General features: G+C 37.9%; 1 long non-coding RNA gene across 2 annotated transcripts; it reads left to right on the top strand.

The window, feature by feature from the left end:
- Window positions 1–1,911: 1,911 nt before the first annotated feature.
- Window positions 1,912–24,846, top strand: LOC108444971. Of its 2 annotated transcripts, XR_001859696.1 has the most exons (3): window positions 1,912–2,283; window positions 18,719–18,927; window positions 19,869–24,846. It is a non-coding gene; the product is annotated as an uncharacterized LOC108444971 (long non-coding RNA). The 2 variants fall into 2 exon arrangements; XR_001859695.1 differs by having other exon boundaries at window positions 18,719–24,846.
- The last annotated feature ends 1,898 nt before the right edge of the window (window positions 24,847–26,744 follow it).

Below are 26,744 nucleotides of genomic sequence, written 5' to 3'. Positions count from 1 at the left end.
ACAGAGAGAGATACATTAGCAATAAGTTTGGCTGAGAAGAGCAGAGGAAACCTGTGAAGCGAGAAACAACAGTTCATGTAGAAACTTAGTTTTAATAAGATCAAGTTTTGCCCTGCTGTGTTTTGAAACTATCTGGAAGAGCCTGTTGCCTTCCACAAAGAACAAACACAGCTAAAATTACTAACGCAATGACTCTACTTAACAAACAACTTAATACCTGAAGACTTTCTAACTGGGTGTGGAGGTGTAATTTGCTCTTTTGGATATTTCTGCTTGGACGGGAGCCAGTGTAAACTCCCAAGGCAAGTCATCCTGATTTAAAAGCCATTTTCTGAAGCTCTCAGTTCCCATGAAAGCCTAATATCTACTTAATATTGGCGATTCAGATACAACTGAAGCAGTTCATACGGAGGTTTTCTCTAAGTCCGTAATAGCAGTACAGACATGCTTTTGAAAACAGAAATACATTTGCAGTACACTTTGTTACTTCTACATTAGTAAAAGGAAATATTTACAAATTGAAAATATCTGTTTATGTTTATTAGATCATCAAGCACAAGCATCTGCATTAAAAAGATTTTTTTTATATGAAGGTTACATTATTCTTGCAGTATCTTTCCTCATAAGGTGTTATTTATAATTTTAACAGGAAAAAATCTCTGTGATGAATTCCAGCCACTTTCATATTGTCAGAAAAATATTGTGAATATTTTTTGTAGATTCAACAACGAGGTGTAAAGGTAAAGCTTTCTATTTGTGACTAAGATATCATGCACATTTCCGTTTACCATTTTTTAAAACAGCCTTGGACATCTTTTAACCTCTGAATGCTGGAAAAGCTTCATTGTGCAATTGTGTTGACTTTTTATTCCAATAAATTAGATTAACTTCCACTTATCAAAATATTATGAGCACGAACCCAAAACATACTAGCCACCACGAAGAAAACTAACTCAACCCCAGCCAAATCATGTACAGGGGCAGAGTTTCATCTGGCATGTGAAAGAGGCAAAACTTCAAATTAATTTAAAAATACAAGGATTTAAATCAATCATTGGAAAAGCCTTTAAGCAGCTAACTTGACAAACTTTCATATCACTCAGCTAGATCTGAATGGTCTGTAAAGTATTTATGGCTTATCTACTCATAGCCTCAGTGAAAGCTCAAGGTAGAGAGAAAACAGATTTCTGAAAGTATCGCTCTTTAGTGAGAGAGGAGTGGAAGGAGGAGTAGAGAGCTGGGCTTCCCCCCTTTGTGTGACAGTCACCAGACATGAGTGGACACAGAGGTAGGACACAGACAAGCTGCCCCGGCAGAAGGGTGCAGAGGAAGGATTCTGTTCTAGTGATTGACCCTACTGTGTGTGGGCACAGCCCAGTCTATACTCCCTGCTACACTCAGGGCTCTTCTACAAGTCTAAGCTTATTTCAGAAACAGAAGGAAGTCACAGGCCTCATTTCCACTCAGTTTAATTTTGCTCTTTGTTATATGTATTTCTCCTTGAAATAATTATTTTTATGCTAGTAATTACTAAGAATGGCAGGTCAATAACAATCAGCTGAGGTAATGCCACTCAGCTACTCCAGTTTTCTTTGCTATAAACTCCAACATGTTGTCTTCATATCTCCATCTCCAAGCACGTCTGGAGGGCAGAGTGGCCGAGGTGAAAACAAAACCACAGGTATAATACTGACAGTCGTGAAACCACACAACGGATGAGCTAATTCTGCTTTGGCAGAATTTTACCTTGACTGGGGCCAGAGGTAATGCAGTGGATCTCTATCAGCTGCATTTTTGCCAGAGAGAACTGACAAAAAAAATTTTTGGAGTGAAATCCTGCATCACAAACTTCCCAGCACAAATAACAGCGCCAGTGTCATTTCACCTGTGCTAATATTGCAGAGCACATTCAATAGCAACTATCCCGACTTTACTGAGGTTATATACACATTTTTACAGAGCTGATGGTTTAAGTCTTCCTCACTTATCTGTTAATGCAGGGAATGTTTTCTGCAGGAACTAAAAATAATGAGGGTAAATTGCAATACTAAAATTAAGCAGAAAAAAACCCTTTTGAAGTATTGCCCTGTAGGACTAGCTTAGACTAGTTTGGTCAGGTTTGGGAAGTGTTAGAAGATGGAGAAGCTGAAAATGTGGTGAATCTTGCTTCTGACATGACAGAAAAGGCATTTTACCCATCTCATCACTGAGAGATGTAAGACTGAGCAAGACAGAGACAAACCCTCTAAAGGATTTTGATGTGGAAAAAACCATGACAAGCAGGTAAGCTAAGTATTATTCATACTATTTCAACATTTTTTAAGACGTTTTCTCCTAAGTGCTTTTTTTTTCTAATGAAATGGTATGTGCTTTATGGAGCTGGATGGCTGCTGGGTGCCTCTGAGGGAGCAGCACGCTGGGAGAGGTGCAGGGAATCCAGGCCACTCTCTTCAGCCGTCAGGTTCCTGGAGCAGAAACCCAAATACAGAACACTGTCAGAAGGTTTCTGCTCCAGGAACCTGACAACCAAAAGCCTGTGCTCCAGCAGGGAGAAGGTCCTGTCAGACTGGAAAATATGCTTTGCATACCAGAAAATGGCCAAGAAGAACTAGGGGATAGTTTGCAACATTTAGGTGTAGCCATTACTAAGGAATGATGTAAATTCTTCCAGGAGGAAGCATGAGGGAATGTGCCCACATATTGCTTTACCTTGACAGAGCAATGCCATCCTGCATGGGGTGGTTTGCCCTGCTTACCCAAATGTGAAAGCCTGGACTCACCCTCTCTGAAAAGCCTGTTTTTTCTGAGTAGATGGGGGTGAAGTAGAGCTTGTCTTTCTCTGGGGACAGAGTGAATTTCCCTCTGGCTATCCCAGAGACTTTGCAACAGCAATGTGTAACTCTTCTAGGCTTTTTCTGATATGAGTCTAGCCAAAGAAAAGTTTTATCCCATAATCTTTAAGCTTAATGGAACTTTTCTCCCATGTTTTCATGATGATCTCTTGTGTGTGTTACTAAAGGCAATTAAAAAAAATTTGCTTATGTAAAAATGGTTGATTCATGCCTCTGTATATATACAGACATGGGTGGGTGAAACCCTTATCCCTTATTTTTTTGTAACCAGTCAGTCTACACAGGCATAGGTAGTAACTACGAGGAATAAAGTGGAGGAAAAAAACCCAACAAAAATAAACAAAGCCCCTTGCAGACAAATAGAGACTCGCTAGAGTTTTCATTTCACATTATGAAGAGGGTTTTAAGGTGTACAGAGAAGACAAAACTTCTGTGTTATGGCTGCTTTTACTTTCCCTGTGTTATGTAGAATAACCTTTGCAAAACCAAGAACCAGGCAAAAATATTCCGAATGCATAATTTCTTGTATGCAATTCTTACATTAGTTAATGAAGACGAGCAGCTTGAAATGCTAAAAGACATCTAAGTGGAAAAAAATGTTCTTTTTAAGTTTTACAGCTCAAGAGAAAAATATGGGAAATACAACTGCTAGCACAGAGCATACTCCCAGTTATATGTGTTAAAAGGTCATATGTGGCACTACTGTTAAACTAACACTTATAATTTCATGGTCATATTCCAGGGTTTTGCATACTTTGAAGTTTGTGTATAGGTTTAGCCAGGATACTGCCACCTTCAGGAATTAAGTTTTGTGTAAATTTAAGGTAACTGCAGTTGTAAAATGAAATAATTCTGGTGGTAATCTTAGTTAGCTAATTTGCCAGGCATGTAAACCACTGAATCCCCTGATATATATCCCCACTGAATATAATGAAATATATCCCTATGTAATTCCCTGTTCATTTGATAGTCCATCTCTGAATTTATCCTTTGTTGTCTAAGGGTAAGAAGTTCTAGGGCAATCTAAGGCTGGTTTAGTTAGTGTGCCAAGGGACTGGGTAAGGGTGTGCCATGTTAAGCAGATAGCAAAAAGCTATATGAATGTGTAAATTACAGTCAGTCAAAACCCCTTTTAAATAAGCCCCACTCTGTGAATGCATTCTACCAGTTGGATTAAAAGTGTTCAATGTTCAATTATGCTTTGGAGGCACACACTGTAGCAGAAAAATGGTGTGGAACTGAAATGTGCAAAATAAATATTTTCATCCCTGTGAACTATTAGAGATATTCAGATGAGTCCTGCACCACACTGGAATGAAAAGGGGAATTAATTTTTTTTTTTAAAGGCCATTCACATCAGAATAGTAACTATGGTAGCCCCATAGTTAGTAGACTTTGATCGAATGTAAAATATGCTGATTTCATTCCTTGTTTTGACTTATTAAGAACAAAGGATTGTCCCAAAGTCTTTCCTATTTCAAGAAATAACCTAATCAGCTGGCTATTTTAAACTGTGCCTTGCTCGTGCACTTGTATTAGCTCTGTTTGATATACGAGTGAACCTTACGAAAACACTGTTCGCAGTACCAAAAGACCAATATTAATTTATGTAATTTTTGATGTCTGGGGTGTAGATGTCTACATCTGAGCTAGTCACACAAGGTAACCCAGGGTCACCTAGACACCATCTGTAGTCAGTGGAAGTAAATACAATCAATGCCACATAATGCAATATTAATCTGACCAAATGTAGGGATTGAGTTTAGGATGAGATATCCATCAACTATTGGCCAGATCTCTGTTGACTATTAAAAAGCCCAAGCTCATATGTTTGTGTTGCTGTAGTAAAACATGATTTAGTCAGATGAGTCCCAGACAATTCCCCACATTACCTAAATTTCAGGGATTGGTTATGATACTTACTCGGGTGCCTGGGAACAAGGATTAAATATTTCCTTAACCAATTTTCTCACATCTTCCTAACCAAACAGACCTGGTCCACATTGTAAAAACAATTAGATACTTTTTGGTCATCAAGCCTGATTCTATTTGATCTGATTAATAAGATCTTTATAGCATAAAGCTTCAGCTTGTGTTAGTAAGCAAGTATTGTCTCAGTTCTTTCCCTTTACCTTAAACTGTCTTTCAGCTGAAAAAAAAAGTGCATATATATATATATATATAAAATTACTTATTTTTCCTATAAATCTTACAAATTGGAACTTCTTTGTCCAAAACTTAGTGAATATCAGAAGAAAAGGCTTTCAGCTTATGAAAGGTATTTTCTCTTTTATCAAAAGTAGAAGTCATCCTTCCTTACTTTCAGTTTCTAGAAATTTATGATTTAGTCAGATGAGTCCCAGACAATTCCCCACATTACCTAAATTTCAGGGATTGGTTATGATACTTACTCGGGTGCCTGGGAACAAGGATTAAATATTTCCTTAACCAATTTTCTCACATCTTCCTAACCAAACAGACCTGGTCCACATTGTAAAAACAATTAGATACTTTTTGGTCATCAAGCCTGATTCTATTTGATCTGATTAATAAGATCTTTATAGCATAAAGCTTCAGCTTGTGTTAGTAAGCAAGTATTGTCTCAGTTCTTTCCCTTTACCTTAAACTGTCTTTCAGCTGAAAAAAAAAGTGCATATATATATATATATATAAAATTACTTATTTTTCCTATAAATCTTCTTACAAATTGGAACTTCTTTGTCCAAAACTTAGTGAATATCAGAAGAAAAGGCTTTCAGCTTATGAAAGGTATTTTCTCTTTTATCAAAAGTAGAAGTCATCCTTCCTTACTTTCAGTTTCTAGAAATTTAATTTAAAGCAGTATTACAGCATCCATATATGATAACTTTAAAGTTATTATCAAGGAAAAAAATGTAAATATCATTAAAACAATGATTATTGTTTTTTAACCAGTCCCTATAGTATGTTCTCCATTTTCGAGATAATATAGTAAAAAACCCCAACAACTCTGGAATATCCTTGCGTACCCTACAGATTTTATATGCCTCTAACATCTGATGATCACAGCTTTATAAATATATATAGTCACCTAAAATAAGACTTTGCTTTGAATTGCTTGAAATGCAGCGTAAAAGAACTGCACACTCCAAATGCACTAGTGACTTGGCTTGTTAGAGTATTGAAAGGCAGCATGCAGTTAAATTAATTATGGGACAGAGGGTTTCTGTCTTGTCCAAGACTATACCACAAACCCAAGAAAGTCCAATTTAACTTCATGCTCAAGTCAGAGGGGTTTTTTCTTGTGACTTCAGTAGGAATTTTCCTAGATCCAGAAAAGAAAGGGAGGATGCTATCAGGCATCAACTACTTTGTCTCGAGAGAACCGTGAGACAGATATAGGAGGGTATCAAGGAGCCTTGATGGGGTAAATAAATGAATGCAACATCACCTTCAAATATTTCCCCTTCTGAATCTGAAACAAATATAAATTACAGTGTAAGATTTCAAGTATTGCCTTTTCCTTTATCATTTGACTGCAACTTCTGTTGTGGCAGTACTGTACCTCAGGTGTAACAGCATGTTTTTTACTCTTTTTAATGACTGAATTTAAGAAAAATAGTGTGAATGAAGGTGGAAATGGCAGAGGAATCCAATCAGCTATAAAACCTTTGGAATAATAACCATTTTCTTTCTAGTATCTTCTAATAGGAAGAAACATTTTGTAGTTACTGTGCAAATTTTTTCTTTTTCCAAAACCAAGAGATAATTTTTGGCCTGGCTAAAAAAATTTTTAGCAAAGCACAAGGTAAGGAAAAGTGACTAGAAGCTGTTGCCATGTCAAGTGGGGCCAGTGGTGCCCTTGGAAAACTCCACCTCTCTGGCAGTTAGGGTGGGATGGTCCAGCAAGGTGAGGGTAGGGAAACAAAGCTGGGCAGGCACATTGCCCACGTTGAGGGGCTAAGAGATACTTATAAATATCATGGAAGAAAGTCTTTCTCTGTTTTGTCTCAGACCACTTTGCCTTCATATAGAGACACTCCCATGGATCCTCTCACAGTTTCACTTGTCCTGAAATTACCTTCCTCCTCTTCTACTCTCCTCTTCCTGCAGCAATTTTGAACAAGTTATGATTTCTCCTCTGGGTCTTTTCTTCTTTGGACTAAGCAACACAAGTTCTGTCAAACTGTTATCAATAGCCAAGTTTTCCAGGCCTTTGATCAATCCCGTATCTCTTGTGTAAGGATCTTACAAACATCCCACATGAATAAAGCCTTATCAGAGATTAGGAAGTCAGAAAGTTTGGTTCTAGGTCTTACAAACAGTGCTTCTGTTTATATATTGGAGTTACCAGGATAATAATAATTTTGTTGTTCCTACAGGCTGTTTTTCTTCAGCAGTTGAAAGCCTTGGATCCAGTTTAGCTTGTGATCCTCAAAAACTTAAAACCTATTCTACATATTTGTTGCTTAGATAACCATTGTCCAACTCATATTTGTAAAAGTAAGTCTTTTTTAATGCAAAAGCAGAATATTTTTTACATAACTTGCGTCAAATTATTACCTTTTCTGAAATTTAAAAACTACATGTATTGCTGAATAATACTGAAGGCAAACTTACTGTGGCAGCACTAAAAAGAATTTGTTTCCATAGATACAAGTTTTCTAGTAGTAAACTTGAGTGTGTATTTGGTGTTTGCATCTGTTGATGTGGGTTGAATGTGGCAGTACCTGAGTATGTGGAAATCACATTAGTAAATCGCTGCTAGCATTTGTACAGCAGCTTGCATGTTGCAGCTTGGGTTTCATAGCATTCCACTACGCAGGGATCAGAGCATTCCTTGCTCTTTTCAGTACCTGGTAGCCTTGTTTAGAAGTACAACACCTCTGAATATCTCTAAAAAAGAAAAAAAAGGAAGGAAAAGAAAGCGGAAAAAATGTTTTCAGTCTTTGTAGTTTTCTGAAGGTGGAATACATTTACTGTTTATACATAATATTGTTTTCATTTGGATTTTTGAAGAAAAAGGATAAATAAGGGTCAGCAAAACTGCCTGGAGGTAGATTTGGATCACTAAATCATTCCTCCTGGATTTAATTTAACTGCACAAAGGACAACCAAGTGTTTCAGATCTAAGTTGGATTTTGTATGATCTTTGGGGGAATGGTTATATGAAAGTGTTACACACAAGGAAAACATAAACAGTGAAAAGGACAAGTTGTCTTCTTCAGATTTCATGTGGTTTGATAGGGTGTAAATATGGTAAATAGCAAAGAAATATATCAACGAGCTCTGGAGAACTTCAGAGATTTTGCAGAAGCTTATGGCATGCAGTCTTTAAATAGAGAACAAGATACTGCCTGTGGCTTAGGTTTGACTGAATAACACAGTCCAAGAAAACACCCAAAAATAGTCTTGACAAGTTACTTTCTACTTAACTGGCATGCAATCCAGTGTGTTCCATCATGCATATTAATATTTTTAAAGGATAGTGAGTAGGCTTGTTTCTCAGTTCACATCATTACTATCAGTGCTACCAAGACCTGTTTCAAAAAGATCAGCAGTATGATGCAGATGAAAAAAGGTGCAAACAATTAGGAAACAAGGCCCACTGTTCTTACAGTTGTTCACTGAATGTGCCATTAAGTAGTTACTCTCTACTCCATTACTCTCTCCTCTGTCTTTCCTTGTACAGTCATTTATAAAGTGAGAAGCAGCAATTATATATTTCATATTACAAGTGTCTAAGACTGTAATTATTTTCTGCACACTTTCCACAGTAAAAAAATGACTACCTAAGCTACAGCTCTTTATTCTGGAGGTCATTTTGTGTCAATCAAAATATTTTGGAATACTGCAAAAGGAGTTAAATTTTTCTGGAGACAACTTCCTTTTTATCCTTACACGCATTTCTTGCCTGAAAAATTACTATGACTACTATGACCAATGACATACCACATGATCATGATTATAAAGTAAGTGTGAACAACAGTGGTCCTGGTTGGCTCAGAATTGTTCATTATGCATTATTCTGACTAATTATACTAAAAGTAAGGTCAAAAGTAGCCACTATTGTTCATATAAAATGTGTTATAAAATATTGCACATAATTAACTCTTTCCTAAGAGTAATTTCTTGCATGGGAATAAACCATCTTTGTTGACCATAATTAAATGAAATATTAAATATATGATACAACACATTAAGAGTTTATGATCTTGTCAGATAATGTTCAAAGCTGCATCAGGGATGGTTCCAACTGGATGTCAGGAAGTATTTCTTTACTGAGAAGGTAGTCAAACCCTGAAACAGGCTTTCTGGGGAGGTGGTTGATGTCCCAAACCTGACAGTGTGTTAGAAACATTGGGACAATGACCTTAACAATACACTTTATCTTCTGGTCAGCCCTGAAGTGGTCAGGCAGCTGGACCAGATGATCCATGTAGGTCCCCTCCAGCTGAACTATTCTATTCTATTCTATTCTATTCTATTCTATTCAATTCTATTCTATTCTAAACTTTGTCACCCCTTGAGAGGCTTCGTCTTTGATCATGTTTGTGCCACCTACCATTTTTGGCTTCAGTTTGTAGTGAATGTGCTGTAACATTTGGAGAACAAATCTTTTATTTAGCAATATGACTGGAAATAAGAGACAGCACCTCAAGCCTCAGAACTGTCCCAGGAGACTCAGCTGAGAAACAACTTCTTAAAGGCTAATAAAGAGTAATCAAACAACAGATAAGGACTGAAATACCATTGGACTGTAACCAGACAAACACTAAAATCAATTTTTGACAGGCATGTTTATCTTTTGAATACCTGGAAGGAAGTAATAACTAAACATAAAAGAAACTGTCATATTTCCTGCAGTAAATGCAAGCTTAATTGATTACTTTCAAGTTTATGTAAAAAAACTTTGACCAGCAATCTCTAATACAACAAAAAATTGTATTGAAATGATTCTATATACTAAAGAACAAACATATATTCTCAATAATTAATATTATCATTGACTATACCATGAAAAAATGTATGAAGCAGTGAGAACACTACACAAAGGACTGCAACTGTGAGCTTGTTTTTACATCCATTATCTACTTAGCAACAGAAAGAGAATAAAGCATCATGTTTTTATTGCCAGTTTAAATTGCCAGCTTTCAAGAAAAGCACAGAGAATTTGATGGGCTTCTGTGTCTGTTATATCGAGAAAAAATCCACACTTGTGAACTACATGCACGATCCCAAATATAATAAAAAAGTTACAGTATCATAATTTTTGCATTTGTAGAAACTCTGAATTTTTATTTGTTTTCTGAAGGGATATGATCATTCTGCTATCTATAGTACCCATTCTTTCAAAAATAACTACATACCTTGCTTGTTATTTCTGTGAACTTTAACTTTTAGGGAAGCTGGAATCATACTGACAAGAGAAGCAGCTTTGTGTGTTTTGCTGAGGGCTCTCTGTTTTCTCCTAGCCCTCTCTCCAGAGTTTCTAGCCCTCTGCACATGCAATGTAAAACTTTATTCCTCCTACGACTAAGCAACACTAAGCAATTAGGTGACAGAGCAGCTAATGTACCTCAAGCCTTGCTCTGGCACCTCAGGTGGGCTAGGACAAATCTGGCTGTGGATCTGTGTGCTTTCCTAGTGAAAACTTGGAGATTGGGTTTACCCTGAGGAACAGAGTGGGAGGAGTGTTAGTATACAATCTACTTATCAGTCTTAAATAGCCCAATAAAATGGTATTAACAACAAAGACCTTTTGTTCGCCTGACTGCATAGAAATATTTCCGGAAGAAATCTTTCCTGTTCATGAAAAAAGTGCATGAAATACTTCTGGAACAAATCATTCTTGCTCACCAATCGAAGCAGATTCTTTTTTTTTTTTTCAGGTGGGCATTATTTAACAATGCAGGAAATCTTTTACTTATAATATTTCTGATTTTTATTCACGTGTATTGCCCGTATATCACATGTATGTTGTTATATACAAAATACATATGTAAAAGACACATTTTCAAACAAATATAAAAATATTTCTAATTTTAACTAACTCGGGTGACCAACATGCTGCATTTACTGTCCGAAGGTGATAACCAGCTAAGGAAATAAAAGGAAATATTTCAGTTGGCAAGCTTGAATAGCTTTTACCACCACAGAGGTGAAACGTGAGCCTCCTGTGAGTGTTCAGAAGCCTTCATCTGCAGACATCAGCAGAGCTTGACAATCAGCTCTGCCTGCTTCTTTATAGAGCTGATCACAGCATTACACCAAAGGGAATATGTAAAGAAGAGCCATGAAGTGTGGCCTAGCTAACCACAGTGAGGGAGGTACAGTCTGCCCTTTTGAAAGCGAATCTTATTTCACACTCTTACAGAAAAACCAGCTGGGACAAAGTAACAGCTTAACTTGTTTAACTAGTTCTGTTTTATTTAGAGTAAAAGGTAAAGTTTACATTGAAGCCTGAAACCTTAATCTCTTTTCCCGTATTTTCTCACTCCTATTGTGGTGTCTATTTTTTGGCCATTTCTATAATTACAAGCACCATCTGCTACAAAAAAAAAAAAAAAAAAGGTGCTGAGACATCTTAGAAGGATAGCACTAGGGATGCCTGCCCCACCTTTCTGATTGCGTTTGGGTCACAGAAGTGGATGTGAACCAGTTCCTCAGGCATGGCAGTTCACAGCCCAGCGTGGTAATGTCAACCAAAGTGGATGTTGGCTAATGCACCCAACCGTGAATTACAGCAGCCAAATGTGGGCCCAGTCTTGCTGACTCTGTGAGAAATCTGAGGGGAGAAGAAATTCTTACACCTGTTATCTTGTTCTTTATAGATTATGGAGGTTTCTCATCTTTTCCCATTGGGATTTTTTTGCGGATGGACACCATCATTCTCAAACACATAACAAAGCAGGAATTGTGTTTTGTTCAGGATTCTCTCTGGAGCATGTGTCATACTAACACAGAATGTTGTAGTCTGGGATTAGGCAGAACAGGGCAAATGAGGGGGAAGGAAAAACAGAAAGAAAAAGTGATTCTTTAAGCATGCAAGTGAAAAGTTCATGCTGGAGTCACAGCTTTTGAAACCGTACTTGAGATATAGGGAAGCACAACACACCCACAGCAGGACAGAGGATTATAAGAAGAGCTGTAAAGTGTGATTGGAAATAAGGCTAATGAGGAGACTGGGTACCACTCTACCGCTGAGCTACATGCTGGAAAAATCACCTGGTCCTCCAGTTCTGTTGCCATCAACGCTGTTAGCAAAATTTTTAGAGTGCTTGTATATGAGTCCTGAACTAAAATGGCAAATTAAGTGAATTTTAGCCCCATAACAGCTTACCAAAACCATCTTGTGTCGGTCTTAAAAAGAAACCACATAGTGAACATTTTGCTTGGTATCTCAGCATGAGACACAGCATGCAGCCAAGCAAAACCACATTCCCCTGCTTTTCAAGGATCTTAAAAATTTTATTGCCCATTAAATATTTGTTTACTCAGCCTGTAGTTGAAACCACAGCACTGTAAACATTGCTAACCAATGCTATTTGAGGTTTTGACTAAAACCTCAATTAGATGTGAGATTTGTTGGACTTTCTCAGAGAATCAGCCACGAGTCTGAGCACAAAAACAAACCTGGGTGATGAGAGAATGTAAATCCAGGGTCCCACCCAGGGTGTCCTCCTGGCTCAACTTTTACTTGACAAGTCCCAAACCTGAGAGTCCATTTGGTGGAGCCATCATTGCTGAGGAGAGGGTGCAAGAAGAAGGATTCACGGCTTTCTTGAAGTCTAAAAATAGGGAAAGTCTTCCATTCAGGGTGTCCCGGCATCAATGGGATCAGAAAATCAGGGGTTCTTGGTCATCAGAGTAACAAACCTGGGTGATGAGAGAATGTAAATCCAGGGTCCCACCCAGGGTGTCCTCCTGGCTCAACTTTTACTTGACAAGTCCCAAACCTGAGAGTCCATTTGGTGGAGCCATCATTGCTGAGGAGAGGGTGCAAGAAGAAGGATTCACGGCTTTCTTGAAGTCTAAAAATAGGGAAAGTCTTCCATTCAGGGTGTCCCAGCATCAATGGGATCAGAAAATCAGGGGTTTTTGGTCATCAGAGTAGTGCCTTTTGTTTTGGGGTTTTTTTTTTTTTTTTGGAGATAAAAATGGGCAGAACAATTAAATTAATTTAGAAACTATCTATTAAACAAAAGTGAAAGTTAAAGTGTTAAAGCAGCATTATTATTCTTTTAATCCCTTTTTAGACATTTAACCTAAGCCTAGTATGGAACTCCCTATAGTTGACATCAGAGAATAAACCATGCTGTGTTTCTGCTAGAGCCACGTAAAAGTTTAGTTGAAGAGAAATACATGCATGTTCATGATTTTTACCTGAAAATAGGAATATATGCCACTCTGTTTTTTCTATAAGGAAAGACATTAGTGTATTTTCATCAGAGGCATTATAATACGGTCATTACAAAATACTCAGACAGCATTGCTAAAAGGCGGTTTCTTCCTGCCTGTAAAGCACTTACTTGATTAAAACTCCTGCAAAATATAGAAGGGAAGGGTTATTTATTATTCTGAATTAATCTAGCTGATAAATATTTTCTTTTAAAATAGATTAATTTCAATAAATTGTCAGAATATGTAACAAACATTACTCTTTTAATGTATCAATATTGAAAACAAGATGAAAATAAAGTGCCCTCATCTTGAATTTCTCTTTGAGTGTTCAAATTAGCCTGACTTCAACACTCCATAACATATGAAAGAACTACAATTCAGAGGTACTTTCCTGATGTTTTGTCCACTAGTCAGATGATTACTTCTTAGTGGTATCAACCACATCAGTTCAGTAAATATTTATGTGAGGAGTGTGACTAAAACAAGTTCAACAGCCCAGCCATACAGACACATGTTGATTTTATTGAAGGACTACAGATAGCAAAGATTTAACACTCACAACAATGTGTTGAGTCTAGTTTATTAGCTGAATGCACAGTTATTATTTTTTTTAATCAGAAACAATTATAGCTACACAGGGCAGAAGAAGCAAAGTCTTTTATTCTTGACAGTTTTCAAAACACGGGCAGTTCCCATCTGTATTTGCAGAACCTAATGATATAAAAGATGTACAACATTAAGCATGAGGCTACAATCTGTGTTTGAATTTTTCTAAATTACAGTAACAAATTCATTCATTTGGGATATTACATTAGTATAAACAAGAGAAGAATGTAGCTAACAATCCTCAGAATGGCAAACAAATAACCAATTAATTCATTATTATTATAGTCCTTATTGCACGTGTAAGAGAGACAGAGAAGTTCAGGGATTTGCCCAAAGCCACAGGTAGAGCTGGAAGTGCATCAAGGATTAAAATGGAGGACAAACTGGTTATCATTGTGTTCACACTTCTTGTAGACTGTCCAATAAAGACCACATGCAGCTAGATCAGACACATGAGAAAATTTGACTCTTTCTGTTATTTAATAAAACTTGTATGAAAAAATGGGTATTATGTGTAAAAAAAACAAACTATGTTGTAAATGATTGATTTATTTTACAGCCTTTGACAACTGTGCCTACTAAATAGGTCAGGTAAAGATTCTGCTCTGTCAGCACACTGATTGTTGTACATATTGTTCTGATGCTATCAAGAGAGAATGTGTCATTGAGTCTCATCTTTTACATGAAAAAGGAAAAAATAACAAATCCTAAAAGTGATTAAGCCATACCAGAATGAACAATGAAAAAACATAATTGAATAGTGATCCTTAATATCCATTTTTACTATATAAATATATATATGATATACATGTATATAGATATACATGTATACATATACACACAAGTATATTTGTTGCAGTATGTATGCAAGAGTAAAGATTTTATCACCTGCAACATCAAGATAATGCATAAACTCTCTAACTTGGTTCTAGCTGTATAAAGACAGATCAAAGATTCAGCCCAGGTGTGGCTCTGGAGTTTCATTGCTCAAGGCTAATTATTCACAAAAAGTCCCCACCCTAGAGACCTGTCAGGCTGGTTTACCTTTTGGCTGGTAGACATTTTAGAGAAGACACTACCTAAGCTCAGCTATTTTGTATGGCACACTACAGCATCTAAAACAATTTCACAGATTTTATGAGATATTTGACAAACTGCAGATTACACGTGAATGTAATTTTGTTACCTAGAAGCAGAGAGGAGTTTCCAAGACCTTGAGCTCATGCTGAGCTCTAATTAAAACCAATTTCAGTGAATAGGCAAAAGCACAATACTGTAGAGATGGCTCAATGTTTTAACTTCATTATGATGATACGTACTAAAAATATTTATTTTGATCATGACCAAAATGTGTGAAACATTACACCACATACAATAAAATAACTCATTTAAGAGTGCACCAACTATCATCATTTTTTAAAAATCACTTTCAGAGATCTTTTTTTAAAGATGGCCTCTACCTTTATTTGCTTATGAGTCATTAACTGTGATCAAGGCTGCTCTAGTCTGAAATAAGAAAAGACAAAAGATTTATTGCAATCATCTGTCCTTGTCATAGCTACACAGAGGATTAGCAAAGAAAAACAACAACATTTTTGTAGAGACAATAACTCTGTCCTGGGCACCAAGCTGAAGCTAAACAAGCAGAGACAATACTGTTTCTTGTTGCAGTGCTCTGTTCAGTCTTTTCTCCTGGATTTCCTTTTAATGATACAGCTGGAACATTGAGGAGACTCACTCAATTATTTGAGCAAGGACTCTGTAGAGAACATAAAATTTATTTCCCAGTACTAGCAGCCCATTTGTTAAAATGGTTATCAACGTTGTATTTAAACAAATTTTTTCCTTTTAGGAGTTGAGATTGTGGGGACACTGGTCCTGCCTATGTTTGCTCTCATTTGAAATAAGATTTTTTTCTCTTCTCTGCTATATCTAGTATTTCTATATCTACCTGTTAGAAATGTCTTGACAGTACTGAAAAGTACCAGCATGTACCACATCTAGAGTTTTCAAGAGGTAGGTAAGCTAAGCAGTCAATTTGCATAAATATTTGAATTTGGCTATAAAAGCTGAGATTAAAACTCAGTAAAAATTCTCCTGGAGGACAATACAATTTCCAGGAACTGACTCAGGAATGACTAACAATTTCACTCAAGAGGACATCTGAAGAACATTTCATCTTCTATTAATATTGTAAACATCAACTAATCAATTAAATGCATTTGTAAGGAAGGCGTCATTATGCATGAGTTGGGACGCAGATACTTCAGTAGAGGAAAGATAAATATGTATGAATGATTATGTGAGCTCTTACTAGGATCAGAAAGGTTGTGCTATTAATGTTGTGTCTTGTCCAATGTATTAAACCTGTCACGAAATATCGCATCCACTTATTAAGGGCTATCACTGCATGGAGGGAGGCTGACTGGGTCACTGGACAGGATGCTCTGGCATAACCACAGGCCACCAAACCATGGGTACTGCACTGAGGAGAAAAACCCAAATTCCCAAAAACAACATTTTTTTCAATTAACTTTATTGTGTGGTTATAACTCCCATGAATAGGTAAACAGAAACTGTTTCTGTGTTTTGTGGCTTTGCAGGATTCAGCCTTTCAGGAAGATGGAATATGTGTGGAAATGTAAATGCACTGAATACTTTTGATACCAATGAAAGATTTGTATGAATTTTTAGCAGAGAAAAAGTAAAGCCGTAGTAAATCAAATAAGATATTTTCAGATAATTCTGATTCCAGGTGTGATTCTCCCCTTTTTTCAGTTTACACATGATCTTGGCTATTTGTATCAGATTAGAAGACCACAAAGTTACCTCTTTTTATATGAATCAATGAATTAATTACTTCCTCAGTTCCAATGTATGAGCTACATAATTGGAAAAATATTTTATTACTGTATTACTATATTTTGGATGGCACTTTCTGTCACTTTCTGAGCAGAATATGTCTTTAAGTTTTTTTTTTTCAGTTCAACAATATGATGTAGAAGAATTCAAATGATAATAGTTTACTCTTCCTGCCATTTTGCATTTGTGTTTATGTGCGTGTTCTCCTCATGGTGTTACATCTGGGCTTTTGGCAAGAGTACAGTTTTCTTGAAGTGCTACAGAAGACAGCACGTTCAAAATAATTCTTCATGATGTCATCAGAACAACTTCTGTAAGTGAGATCAGCTTGGAAGAGGAAGTAGAAGTTACCTGGGATCTCAGGAAGGGGTCCATGAGACTGTCTTGATCCATTAGACCAGGGGTTCATCCTAAGAAATACGGCCTTGGCATGGATGGAGAAATAATGTTATTTGAAATAAATAAAAGCTTTAAATACTTTAAACTCTCAGTTGTGAGATCATTTCTATTTTGGGTCTTGTGTGTTATATGAGACTTGCAAATGCTTAAGACAGTTTTAATCAGAGCAATCATGAGACCTCCTAGCTTTCATGGAGGGTGTTAATATGGATTAATCCCCAATGGTTAAATGCAGTATCTTGTGAAGAAAGCATATGAATGATGGTCTGAAATTTGATCTATTAGTTATTCTATGTCAATTATTAGTACATTTTTGTTCAGTAAAATGATGACATGGAAAAAAAGTGTATGAGTAGTCTCTATCATTTGGTGTCATACCACTAGTGAAGCCTTTTTTGCTATTATCTAATAGCAAAATGCTGTTGTAATTTGTAGCAAATACTGTGTAAGGAAATTAAGAATAAGTTACCTGACCTTGAACTCAAATGCATGTGGACTATCATAGCCTGCATGCCCAGTAACTCCACTCATATGGGTGGGGATTAAGTAAGCACTAAATAAGTAGTGTTTGTAATAGCTTATACTTTATTTAGTGTAAATAGCTCTAAATAAGCAGCATATAAAGCAGTGTAACAAGATGGCACAATTTGCAAATAATGTTGTCCATAGCACATGTATCACTTCTTCCTGTGGAAAAAAGGGAAAGGAGGGAGAGGAAGAGGGAACAGAGAGCTCCCTCAGGGCCATGGTGCCTCCTGAGGGTATCCAAAGGTGAGCTAGAGCTCACTGGACATGTCTGGCTCACAGATCTGACCTGTTTGTCATGCTAGAGTGGAAATAGGACCAAGGAGTTAATGTTGTGCATAAACCTGTGAACATGTTCATATGTGCATACATGGAATTAGAAAAAAAATTGGAATGTGAGGAATTTTGTAAACTAAGTGTGACTGGAGGTTTCCAGTTTTCTTTAGAAGCTGCGTATTTTGTAGGAGAGAGGAGGGAGCAGAACCACTGCAGAAAGAGAAACTCTGTTATATGAATAGGCTGTCAGTGTTTTCAGGAATTTGCAAGTATTTAAGCAGTTAAAGGTGCTAAATAAGAACCAGAACTTTAATTTTTCCTGAGCTTTTGCCCATGACACACCTTATTTTAACTGATTATTATGCAAATCATGAACTATGAAGATCATTGCTTCCCTGGCCAAATGACAAAGGAATTCTTATTTCCAGTATATGCCCTGTTGAATGCCGAAGGCATTGTGCATGCTAAGGCTAATGCTTTGCTGTATAATAGACTCCTACTGATTAGTAGTTCTCAAGCTTAATTTGGTTATGGTATGATAAATTAGGGAGTGTCTTTCTAAGTAAAACTGACATAATGCTTTTTTTCCACTGGAACTAAAATAAATCTGTGCTTCCAATACACCACCTCCAGAAAAGTTAATTAGATTAAATTTAAAGCATCTTTTACATTTTTTGTATTTGACAATTAAAAAAAAAAATATGCCATTCTTCTCACATTTGAGTGTTGTGCCTGTCTAATCATTTTCCAAAGTTGCATTAGGCAACATGAGTACTGGGCTCACATGCGGCTCCTCTGTCTTTATTTCTCCCCAGGGGAAATGCCTGTGTTTTTTCTTTACATTCTACTAATGTTGTGATTCTTAAGAAGCCAAAGAAGACTTCTTGTACTGATTTGGCTTTTGCATTGGATACACACATTTCTCTATTTTGAAGCATACCAGAGGGAGCAAACTAAATGCATTTACGTGGAGGAGGTTTCTGGGAAGACTGATGCTGGGGTATTACTGTAAAGGTAAAAAAAGGTAATCATGTTGATGGTGTCTCACTGGCAACTGAGAATGAGAGAGATCCTAATGTCTGCTACTGGAGTGAGAGTGTGCTCTGTGTTTTGGGAAAAGTTTTTAGCTGAGAGAGAGGGAAGTGCTTTTGTATCCCTTGGACCTAAGTGACTGCGCAAAGTGACCGCCCAAAGTGACCGCCCAGCAATCAGCTAAGGCAGCAAAGCACATATAGGTGGCTGTCATTTTGTCTGGATAAGTGGCTCTTTCTCATGCTTGATAAAGATTGATGAGGTTCTGAACCCTTGCCAAAAATATGCCAGTGTGATTCAAATCAAATTTGTCTTTGGAAAGATGATCTATACAGCTTGAAAACCATTGAGATTGAGGCTGTGAGAAGGAGCAAGAATTTGGGAACTGGATCAAGCTTAATCTGGTGGGCTTGGGCAGTCCCACACCTGTACATCTGCAGCAGGCAGACGTATCTGCGCCAAGCAGGCGATCACAGTAAAGCCCTGAGGTCTGCTCAGATGTGCTGATGCTGAGGAGCTAGGACCACGCACAGCAATTTGATATAAAGTGGTTTAAGGTTAGTGGTTTTCCACCTGTTTACCTGCTCTAAACAAGCTCTGAATATGTTTGCTAAAGCATACAGATAAGGAGTCAAATTGTTAGCAAAAATATGCAAAATGCATGCCAGAGCAAATATATGAAACATTCAAAAAATATTTGTGCAGGCAAATAAGGGGCTTTGCAGAGCAGTAGGAGGGAGAAACTTTACACCATCCTCTGATGTTTGCGCTGCGCTGTTCACGTGGGAGTAGTTACCAAAGATCAAAGGTCACATTTCAACAGAGGAAAAGAATAATGTATTCATACTAATTCACATAATTATTTCCAATTAGCTAGAAGATAAACATAACTGTCATTTATACATTTTATAGATTCTGTTTTTGTATTTGTAGGTCATACGATGAAACCCCACAGACATTACAGACTCCACCTTAAATTTAATATCCCATGAGGACAATAAGACCGATATGATGAGAAGAAGGTGACTCCTTGGTGTTTGTACCATTAACTGACCTAATAATATAAGGATATCAAAATAAAATTGAGTCAGTACTTTAATCAGTGATGTTCCTGTAATGGAATACCCATGGAATGACCATATAATCATACCATATAACCCGCATGTATGTCTATCCATGTTTCAGCTTGGCTTTTCTAGAAGACAGATATTTTATCAGGGAAGATATGAAACGATTATTTGAATTTTATTAATAACTATTTTCAGGTTACCTAGTCAAACAACACTCAGAGTCACCTACAATACATTGCCCACAAACTAATTTTATGCAAATTACTTTAATTTATTAAAAAAGCATCCCTTACTATTGCATCTATAATTCTATCTAGCTTCCTATAAGATTGGACATAATAGGTGGATGTCATGAAGGAAGAATCATCCATCCTCTCCAAGTTCACAGCAAATACCAACTGTCATTCTTTCTAGATAAAAGTTTTAATGTGAAAGTACTGTTACAAATGCAATCCAGATTTACCCATTAGGCAGTAACCACAAATTCTGCTGCTGACTTTTGAAAATTGTCCCAGGGCTGAAGAACACAGGACGTGCATAATAGAATAAAGTCTAAGTAGCTGACAGGCAGAAGCACAGATGTGATAGTACCTCCCAGATGCTCACAGTCCCATTTGAGGTACAGCTGGTACTGGTGTGCTTCTGACCTGAAAGGTGACCCAGAAGTCCCTGCTTACTTGCTTCCACCCAAATCGTTGAGATGATGTAAGTCCATCCCTTTGTCCTTCACCTTGGGGCCAAAAGTCAATGGAAGCCATTAAAGAATTGCAGTGATTCAAATATTTATTTGGGGTTGAAGAAGAATTCAGGAAAGGCTGCAATGAACAGGAAGGGCAGGGAAAATTTATTGTTTAAAAAACCCAGAAATTTTGTGTAAAAACAAACAAGATTTTCAGCTCTATAGCACCTTGAAACAAAAGCTCTCCTAGCTGGATAATCTGAGTTGGATGTGCAAAGACTGTAGTCCCTCAGGGGGCAGCTGCACCATGTGGAGCCTTGTCTGTGAGACACAGTCTCTTCAGGGGTGTACCTGCTCTGGCATAGACTTATCCACAGCCACCATCCCTTTGAGGTGCACCTGTTCCAGCAGGGCCTTCTCCAGGGGCCAATGCCTTCAGAAATAGACCTGCTCCAGCATGGCCTTACCCACAGCCACAATCCTTTCAGAAGTAAACCTGCTCCAACCTGGCCTCACCCTTGGATGCAGTCCCTCCAGGGGTGTTCCTGCTCTGTCGTGGGCTTACCCATGGCCACACGCTTTGAGGTGCTCCAGCACGACCTCATGCACAGCCACTTGTGCTACAAGCTGCACCTGCTTCAGCATGGATCATCCACAACCACAGATGCTTCCAAGCGTACCTTCTCCTGCATGGACTTCTGCTTGGGCCACAGCCCCTTCAGAGGTACCCCTGCTGCAACACAGACGCAACCGCAGATGCAGAGTGTCTCATCCACAGGGGATGGTCTCTTCGACTCAAGTTCACACTGGAGTTCCAGCCTGTCCAGGACAGCAGCACAGAACCAGCAGCAATGCCCTGGCAACCTGCCAGCCCAGGCCCATCACCACTGCTGTTATCAAAATATTCCCAGGAACAACACTACAGCAAGGAGCGAAAGCAAGAACTGCCCGCTGATGAACATTGAGATCTAATACACATCTGGGCGAGCAAGGCCCATGGCAAGCACAGGAGCCTGCCAATTGATAGCTAAACAGCAATAAACTAAGATATAAAACCAATGTAGCATATTTCAATGTCTGAATGTCCCCTCCTTCCTTCTTGCCCCAGCTTTCTAACAAAAAAAACTGCACATTTTTTTCCAAAAAACTAAAATCTTGCTTCTTAGCATTCTCATTATTACACAGTGATAAACCTCTGAATGTCCCCTCCTTCCTTCTTGCCCCAGCTTTCTAACAAAAAACTGCACATTTTTTTCCAAAAAAATAAAGCTTGCTTCTTAGCATTCTCATTATCACACAGTGATAAACCCCTAATCTTTCACCAGAAATAATTACTGATACTATTTGTTCAAAGTATTCCGTACCTATATTATGAGATAATGAATCATTCCTGATAGAATTCAATACAGCTTCGTATTTGAATGTTCCATGAAGTGTTCAGCACAAGGACACTGTATTTTAAAAAAATTATAAAACCCAACATATTTAGGAGCAAATCTAGCTGATGCTATGCAGTGGTTGATATTTGAGCCAACATGTTCACAGGCACATAATAGCACCATGAAGAAACACTAGGTAAGGTTTTGAAACAGCATAACTGCTTTCCAGCTAATTAGTCTAAACGCAACATGCCACCAACTGCAGTTAACAGTACTAGCTCAGTAATACACCAGGGATTTCTGCTCTGTTACACAGTACAGACTCCCCTGCAATATTGTGCATCTTACATTTTTCAGGTGCTTTTCCATGTCTCCTGGTTGTACATCAATTTTCATGTATCTGCAGATTCACACTGAATAATTGTAAAAAACAAATGCTGTATAAAGCATCTGGAATATGTGCAAAACAAATTGGCTAATTCTAGGTGTTTCTTAATCTATGGGACATTCCTTGCAGACATTATGCTCTGGGGCTGGGATCATAGACCCAGAGAATTAAAATTTTGTACCACTTCCGTCCTCCTTCTTTGAAAGATGGGCTGGTAGGTGGAATAAATAAAAGAAAACAAATTCCCTGTTATCATTCATGGCTCAAGTGTGGGTAGGCTCCGCCTGCTTTCTCATGACTTGAGGTGGGACCCTGAATGTCAAACTTTTCTTTCCTATTTGGCTCCCTGACCAGAGGTGGCTTCAAGGCTCAGCAAGGACTCAAGCTCTGGTAGACAGTTTTCCTGTCCTTGCAAACTGTGGCAAACACACACTTTTTGACCATACATGAGAGCAGTGAAGGATCGAGGTGCTCTGGCTCGCTGCTGAAGGACTCTGGTGGCTTCCTATGAACTGTTTTACCCCATCGTCAGACAAATCAAGACCCGGTGTGCAACTGGGCCCAAGGGGGAAGCTGGCCCAGCAGAAATTATTTTGTTACTTTTTCTTTAAGCAGGGCTTTTGGGCACAGAGCAGCTGCTCAGCAACACTACTTTGCTGTAAGGCTTTTGGTGGAGCAAACTTGGCAATGGAACTACAATAAAACCAGAGAAGGGACATCCCTGAGACAGCAAACCCAAGAAGAGGAATAGTGTTTCCTGAATTGGCATCACTGCACATAAGGGATGGAGAAGTAAGCTACAAAAGGGATGCTGACTATAAAACCACACCACTATATCCTTGGTGCTGTTTTTTAAAAGGCTTTTCTCAGTAACCCAGCTCATGTGCCAGCTCTCTGACAAACTGTACAGTGGGCTTGTCCATGTGGAAGTCTCCAAGAAATAAGATATAACGATTACTTGCAATATAAAGCACTGGTAAATAATTTGGCTTGATTTAATCTTGATACAATATTTTTAAAAAGAAAAATCATCTGAGGGTCAAAGGCTGAATCAGGACCCAGCTGATCTGCATCTTTTCCTGGGCCTTTTCAGCACAGTCCACAGCCTTGGACTAGTCACTTCATGGCTCCATACCTTCATTTTCCTCTCTATAGAATGGACTATAGACATTCCTGCCCTGTGAGGTGTTTCAAGGAAGTTTCAGAAGAAGGATGCTATTTATGAGCAAACAGCCACCAACCAGTAAATAACCTCATATTGAGTTTGATGGCTGCCCACCAATCAGTATCACAATTATCAGTGTGACTGTGTGCAGAACATCCAGTAATATCTGTCTTTAGGACTGCTTTCACTCCCCTTTCATGAACAATGCATTAGCCTGGCATTTTCAACCATTCTTTCTTTGTTCTAAACATCTGCCCTCTCTATTTTGTCTGCTTGGGCATAAAAATTAAATAAACAAACCAGCCTGATCTAGTGATGATTCATTTGGGGTCCAGGACCATACAAGTGAGAAAACATGCAGTATTTCTTCATGTTTATCACCACTGGGGACTCTACCTCTTTTCCAGTGAAACCTGCTGTGTTATGCATGCACCTCACCTTGCCTGCACATGGCTTCGTTTGCTTATACTGTTCTATGCCTATCTGCCCCTCCTGTGTACACATTTATTATATAAATAACTCTGACTTAGTGACTTTTCTGTGATCTACCCATGACACTTAACAGTAAGCTGCTCAAGTTCAAAAGTAATGCACTGATATTAGACACAATGATAAAACTCTCCCAAAACAAGAAAACAAAAACATATAGCGAATGCTTGACCTTGGTGTGGTGGAAAATCATGTGTGTTCCCATGGTTGTGCAGATGCTCCAATGGCAGTGGTGGTGCAAGCATGACCCTGTGATCACCCAAGTTGAACAGATAGGCTTCAGAGCAAGGGATGTGGCACTGGTCTTCCAGTGTCCCTATGAAAACATGAGGAAACTCAAATAAGCCATGGAAAGAACAGAAATAACCAGGTCACCACATAAGGATTTATGACATTGACCATGAAAATGCATTGACTCTTTGGAGTGTTTATGTGCACTCTTAACAGGAGCTAGAACATGCTTCAAAGACTTGTACAACTCATGGCGAAGGAATGACATTAATTTGTATTGATCCATTTTAAGATAATATTAGGAGGCATATTGTTATCCCATAAATACATTCATAGGTGTATGTGGTTTTGACTATCAAGCAGATTGGCCCAAGGGGAACTAATTGCAAATTGGACTATTATCTGCGAGTCAGTGATATAATGTCTTTAACATATTCACCTCAACTATTCATTTGAATTTAATGTATTGTAATATTTTATTTTATGTTAATAAATTGAGTTCTCTCTTCAGATTTTTTAAAGACCATTGTTTTATTCTATCATACTGTAAAAGAAATTATCATCTATGTAAGAAACAAACTCATTTTCTATTAAAATAATTTTTATTATGCTTATGCCTTGATATTATTATCAAGGTCCTGTTTGTCCTTTCCACTTTTTTTTTATTGCAGTATGAGCTTTTTCAAGGGCATCATCCTGTGTTTTCAATTTTAAAAAAATCAATAGTATTCTGGAAACCAGAACATGTTATATCTTAAGAGCTATATTTACTTAAGGCACAAAAAAGAGGCGGTTATGTAGGACATATATTTTAACATCAGATTTTTAAAACATATAAAAGCTCACTTTCCTTGCATTATATGCAGAATATTCTAAGTAAAAAATATACAATATATTCTATATGATAAAATGTAAACCATTTGGCAGTAAGCACAGTGTCTCAATTTTGTACTCTTGAGTTATGTGAGAAATTAAAAACAAAGATTATTTCTGGCAGTGTGCTCCTTGCTTTACAAACTCGAGACTTTGGTTACTTTCCAACTTACCTCCCTCTAGACCTCTTTCTGTTAAGGACAATTTTATTCAATGCTGGACTGGTAATATTCAAAAGCCCTTTGATCTCAGTATTATTCTCTCCATCTGGCAATGAGCTTGAAAAACACCAAAATCATTCAACTGCTCTGTCTTTTGTCATCTCAGTGGCATGCTTGAGGCAGCGTTTCTTGTCTCATATATCAATGAACATTTCTATCTGCTCCATCTTCTCTACCAAGTCATGGTGAACATTATCAGAATCTTGGCCTCCTGTCTAACACTGCTAAAGGAACTCTCAAGGAAAAACATCCTACCACACAGTGAAAGCACTTTCCTGTAATAATGAGTTAGAGTTTCTTCTGCAGTTGTTCTTGATGCCTTGAGAGGCCACCTAAGAGAGACTAGACAAGAATAAGGAAATAAAGGTAGGTATTTATTTGAAGGGCTTTCAAAGGTACCCCCTGGGGAGCCAGAGGCTTTTGCCAAGATGGACCCAAAGATGGATGAGAGGTCACAAGTTCTTCACACTTTTAAAAGTTTTGTTCATTTGCATATCAGGGTTAATTCTGCAATTAAAGCTTCAGTTAATGATGTAATTTCCCCAAGCTTGCCCCCATTTCAGAAGCTTTTGGTTTATACTTTTTGGGCCTAGGAAGGTCTGAGTGTCCTTGGAGAGCAGGCCTGGAGAGAATTTGTAATGTCTAACCAGCAGGAGAGAGCAGCAGTTAACAGGCTACTAAAAAACTTCAGAGTTACACACTAGGCAGTACAGGATTTGAAAAATATGAAAGTTAAAACCTAAGGCATCATTCTAACTATTCCTTTACAAGCCTTTTGCTCATTGCTGGTACCTGCCATAAATGTCACATGACCTTCTAACTGGTTCTTAATTGCTATCTAGTATTTCCCTATAGAGACTGAATTTTTTAATGTTTCTTATATACCTGTGACAAATACATTTTGGTGGAGTCTTTATGTCTCTCTCTTACCCACAGGAAAGCTACAAAAGGATCCCGGAGTTCAGGAGTTAAAGCTTAATGGCTCCTGGGAAAAAGTGAATAGGAAAAAGAGACAGGCAATTGCTCTCCTTTTGAGCTACCATCAGGTCAGCTGAAACAAGAATGTGAAATGTTCCAAACAAAAGCAGGGATCGGTCACTTGAGCCATACCAGCTGCTGGAAAATCTGATGCCCTTTCCCTGGCACCCACACAGCATGGTGATGAATTGGCAGCCTACTGACCTAGACAGTTTCCTGCTTTGCCTAAGCCTACAGCCATCCCCGGATCCACATTCCCATTTTGGCAAACTAACATGGGAGGCACAGGTATGACAAAAGCCCGGTGGCATTACGGGTAGTCCTCACATCAGACTT

The sequence above is a fragment of the Corvus brachyrhynchos genome, unplaced genomic scaffold (genome assembly GCF_000691975.1).
Source record: "Corvus brachyrhynchos isolate BGI_N302 unplaced genomic scaffold, ASM69197v1 scaffold60, whole genome shotgun sequence".
Lineage (NCBI taxonomy): Eukaryota > Metazoa > Chordata > Aves > Passeriformes > Corvidae > Corvus > Corvus brachyrhynchos.
The sequence above is the reverse complement of the archived record's forward strand: the minus strand, read 5'-3'. Positions and strand labels throughout refer to the sequence as shown.